Source organism: Corvus brachyrhynchos, unplaced genomic scaffold (genome assembly GCF_000691975.1).
Source record: "Corvus brachyrhynchos isolate BGI_N302 unplaced genomic scaffold, ASM69197v1 scaffold784, whole genome shotgun sequence".
Lineage (NCBI taxonomy): Eukaryota > Metazoa > Chordata > Aves > Passeriformes > Corvidae > Corvus > Corvus brachyrhynchos.
Genome location: NW_008237437.1, coordinates 39177 through 44436, shown reverse-complemented (window position 1 = coordinate 44436; position 5260 = coordinate 39177).

Below are 5260 nucleotides of genomic sequence, written 5' to 3'. Positions count from 1 at the left end.
CTGAGCTCCCCCCACTCTTTGTGCTGTCCCCAAGAATGTCCCGAAATCTTCCCCACCCTCGGGGACAGCTCAGGGAGGGTCCCTTCCATTCCCTTTTTCCCCCCCTCTTCCCCCCCCCGTTTGCCCTCCTTTCTCCCTTTCTCTCCTCCCGGGGCCGGCTGACCCCGATCCCGATCCTAATCCCGGTCCCGGTGCCAAGAAGACAACGTGAAAATTAGCCTAGCTAGTTCAATTACGCTATTAAAATATTTTCCTTAATAATTCTACTTTTATATGGTCAGCTAAGTTGAGGTCAGGAGTGGGAGAATCCATTTGCAGCCTTAGGAGAAGTAGCAAAAGTTTTTAACCTTAGCAATTGCTGGCTCTGTGGAGGGCCAGGAGGATCTGAAGAGTGGCCATGGTTGGCTAGGCCAGCTGAACCTAAACAATGGGTCAACACCCTACATGAGCTCCATGATGGCATGGGATTTTGGGACACAGAAGGAAGTCCACGGCCACTTCATTCTTCTCAAACGGGCGCCCCTAAGCAGGACAGGGGGTGTCTATGTAGGAAAAGGCGTTTGTGACTGGATTTCATCTTTGGGTTTAGATTCTTGGGCTCCCAACTGCCCTCCTCATGATTGTTCCAGGTATCGAGGCAGATGAAATCAAGTGCCTGTTAAGCTCACTAACGGTAGCTGGGTAAGGTGTTCCTTCTATCACCGCCAGCCTGAGCCCTAGGGTCTATCACCGTGTCCTGCAGCCGTAGGGAGGAGGAGGAGAGAAGATCCAACAGGCAGGAATTGTGCAGCAAGATTGATTTATTGAATTATTTTACAAACTCTTTTATAGACTTTTTTTCTTCATAGTCTAATTGGACAAAGGACCAGCCACCCCTTGGGGTGATTGGCTAAAATCCTAAAACATCCATTGTCAAAATATTTTCCTGCTATACCATAAACAACACTTTTCAAGGCTGCAGGTGTTTGGTTGTTTACATTCCCTGCTACCTCTCCTGTGAGAGAGAAAAGTCTCTCACGGACTTAGAAAATAGCAAGAAAATCCTTGCTAGCAGCATTTTTGTATCTACATCCTTCCATAATTACCAAAAGGACTTTGAAGCCTGTAAAGCAATGGGGAGGGACAAGGGGGTTTTTTGACCACCCATTTTTAAGCTGTCCCCGAGAAAATTCCACAAGTAGAATACATGCTGTTCGTGATTATCAGTGGGAATGGCAACACCGGATTGGAACTCAAAGCCTTTTAGTGAGTTCTGCTCCAAATCCAACCAAGCAACTTGCAGATGTAAATGTGGATGGGAACCCCGTGTGGGAGCTTGGAAATGCAAATACTGTGACCCTTATGGTGGGGCAACTATTGTTGGAGGACCGTTAGGCCCGGGAATCCTGCTGTATTTTGACCCACCAATTGATGACCAAGGGTAGGAAGGCCCCTTTGCTAATGGAACACGGGCTTTGAAAGGACATTATTGGATTTGTGGCCAACATGCTTAGTTCAGGTTACCTCCAAACTGGTCAGGGATGTGGTATATGGGGTATATTAGACCGTTGTTCTTTTTGCTACCACAAGTTCAGGGAAATCGCTTAGCAATCAAAATCTGTGATAATTTAGTTAGAGAAAAGCAGTCAGCTGATGCAGCCCTGGCTGGAGGGAGCACCCCAAAACGGGGAAAAGATGAATGGTCACCAGAACGAGTTACACAACACGATGGACCAGCCCCTTGGAAAGCTAAGGAATGAATCCCAGGTGCCTGGGAACCCATTTATCATTGGAATGGGATAATTAGGATACAAACTGTCTCCGGCCCCGCAATTGGCGCCACTGTTTCCTGCCCGCCAATGGCCGCTTGCGCTGGCCGTGACGTCACCCGTCACCGGGCAGATCCCGGCGCGCCGGGGGAGCCGCGGACGCGCCCAAGGGAGCGCTGCGGCTCTCCGGGATCCTCCTGGGATCTCCTTGGGGCTGTGAAAAACGAGGTTCACTCTTTTTAACATTTTAAGAAAAATTTAATAAAAGGGACAATTAGGAGACAATAGCAAAAAGGGTATTACGGCCGGGTGCTTTGGCAGAGAGCCAAAGGCACACCTCTACATCCAAAAGATCGTCTTTAAAAGTACATCTCTTATTGCATATTCATCACAATCATGCACGATTCATAAAGTCTTTGGAGTTACTGTGTATCGTCCCATCAGCCTTATCTCCCTCCTTGGCTCCATTCAGTCTCTGCTCCCTCCATAAATTCTTCTCTCTGGTTTCGGGTTGTCTTCTCCTCTGATAAGACATGCCAGGAATGTGAAGGCTTTCTCTGCCTATCTTTTTTTTTTAATTGACTACAGAAACAATAGACATTCTATGTCATGTATTACAGAACCTAGGTAAAGTTTTTCTAACGTTAAGGAACATGAAAAAAACCCATCTCAATACATTCATAACAATTATGTAACATGCGAAAATCCAGCATCACAATACATTTATAACAGGACCCTCCACGGCCATGCACCGTGGGACCCCGGGGCCCTGCGGTCAAACTCTGCCTGAAACCCGCTGGTTTCAGCCCAAACCCGGCGGAGCACCGGGGTCGGCGGATCCCGCGGGGGCAGGGGGGAGTGTCCCCTCCCCGAGCAGCCACCACTGCCCACCGCAGACCCTCAGCATCCCCCCCAACATCCTGCCAGCAGCGCTTCCCAGAGCTTCCCAGGGAAAGCTCCAGCGGACCCCGTCTGAACTCCTCTCAGGGGAGCTCCTGGGGCGTTCCTTGGCAGGGACTGAGGGCAGAAAAGCTCCGGTTTTCCCTGCGTGTGGGGGTCCCCACCCTCGAAGGAACAGGACTGGGCTCTGCGACTCCAACCCCTGATTCCGAGTCTTCTCTCTCTTTGTCCCCTTATCTCCCTTTCCTCTGGGTGATCATAAATCCAAGAGCGGCTGTAGACGGGACTATGCTTGCTAACCTATGACACTATGGTTCTCTCAATTACAATTCCAGAGACACCAAAAATAAAACCGGTTCCTGATGTCACACTGCTTCTTCAGCAGCATTTTGCTTTCACCCACTCCAAAGGATCCCTCAGGAAAAGAACCTGTGGCACTGCCTCCGAGGTGGGTCGTGACAGGGGCTCTCACGGTGCCACTTGTGGGAAGTGCTGGGCAGGAAGAGCTGGGGGGAGGTTGGACACAGAGGCTGGGGAGGTCAGGGGGGTCCATGCGTTAAGGAAAGGGGAAAGTAGCCGATTTTGGTATCAGCATCGCCCCAGTTCCCACTCCCTGCGTTTCCTGTTCATGGTGCAGTTGGAGCCCAGCCTGAGGCTCCCACAGTTCGTGATCCTGGGCTACGTGGATGGGACCCCCTTTGAGCAGGGTCAGATTTGAGCTGGAATATGGGGGTCCCGAGACCCAGGTCAGCGGGTGCGCCCAGCACATCCACCACCGACCTGGAGATGTTGCAAGTCCAGTACAACCAGAGCAGGGGTGAGTAGGGGGAGCCGGGGGCTGGGGGATCCCAGGGAATGGGGGGTATTTGTGGGGCTGGGATGGGAGTTACCCTCCCACTCCTCACCATCCTGTGTTTCCCAGGGCCCAGTCACTCCCAGTATGATCCCAGTTGCCCTCAGCATGGTTCCAGTTGCTCCCCGTTCTTCCCAGTGTAATACCAGTGGCCTCTGGTATAGTCCCAGTCACTCCCCATATGATCCCACTCTCTCCCACCAGGGTCCCAGGCATGCCCAGTTGCCCTCAGTGCAGACCCAGTCACTCCCACTTGCTCCCAATTGCCTCCAACACGGTCCTAGTTGTCCCCAGCATGGTCCCTGTTGCTCCCAGCATGGTCCCCGTCACCCCCAATAAGGTTGCAGACACTCCCAATCTATCCCAGTTGCCCTCAGCATGCTTGGAGTCATTCCCAGTCACTCCCAGTATGATCTCAGTATGATCCCAATATAGCCTAGTCACTTCCAGTAGGAGCCCAAAGCTTATGGAACACCTGGAGGACCCACCCGGAGGAGAGTCCCCACAAGTTCTCTGGCTGCAGGAAGAGCCCCAAGGAGCAGAGGTCCCACCAGAACCACCACTCGAAGTAGGAGGGGGTGACAGCAGGGGGGCCTCCAGACTGACACCCCAGCAAGCAGCTCACACAGCCTCTCATCCTGTCCCCAAAATCCCACCCTTGGGAACCCTCATCCCTCTCTGCAGTCCCCCCTCCAACATCTCCAGGCTCCTGGGAGGAGCCCAAAAGGGATGGAAGTGCATAAAACGCTGCTGAAGTGCCCGAATTGCTCCCAGCTGTGGACGTTCCTGACCACAAACCTCTCCTGGTCAGAGGGGGGCTGCAAATGGGTTTAGGGGATCCTGGGGGGATTGGAAGGGGGTTTTGGTGGCTCTTGGGGACATTTGTGGTGTGGGGAGAGGGTTTAGGGGGCTATGGAGGGGTCTGTGGGGGAGTTTTGGGAGCTCTGGAAGGGCTGTGGGGCTTGGAAAGAATTTGGGTGGGTCTTGGGGGAGATGGGAAAACGTTTTGGTGGCTCCTGGGGCCATTTATGTTGCAGGCAGTGGTTGGGGGGCGTCCTGGTTGGGAGCTGTGGGGTGGTTTGAGGGGACTGGGAGTGGCTGTGGGGCTGGGGAGCAATCCTTGGATAGACAGAATCTGGGAGGTAGAATCTCAGTTTTGGCCATGGGAGCCTGGATGAGAAGGACGGTTCTTTTCCTTAGGAAGGAAAGCACAGAGCCCCAGGAGCCCCAGGGCTGCTGAGCCAGCCCCTGCTGCCCCGGGAGGGAATTTGGGGAGGGGGCAGAGGGGGTGCGCAGCCCCCGCCGGGGGATGACCCCGGCCCAGCGCCCTTCGTTCAGCACCGAGCTGGGCTTGGGGCCGCAGGAGGAAGAGGCCGATGGGAAGCAGATCCTGCAGGGGGGACAGGGCTTGGCCTCAGGGCAAGGTCCTGCCCTGCACACCTGGCTCAGGTGTGAGCCTGCCCCGGGAAGGGAGCGGGACATTCCCATCCCCACGGATCCTGTCCCCAAAATCTCACTCTTGGGATCCCTCATCCGTCTTTGCAATCCCCCCTCCAACATCTCCAGGCCTCTGCGAAGAGCCCAGAGGGCTGCAAGTCCCCACCCAGGGTCCCCAGCAAAGCCCAGTTTGGATGTGCAGCCCCCAGTTTTCCCAGTTTCCCTCTCCTTTCCCCGGGCCGGGTTCCCCCGCCCCCAGCGGGTGGGAGCAGCCGAGAGCCCCGCGCTGCCCATCCCGACCTGTCCCGGCTCACTCCCCGCA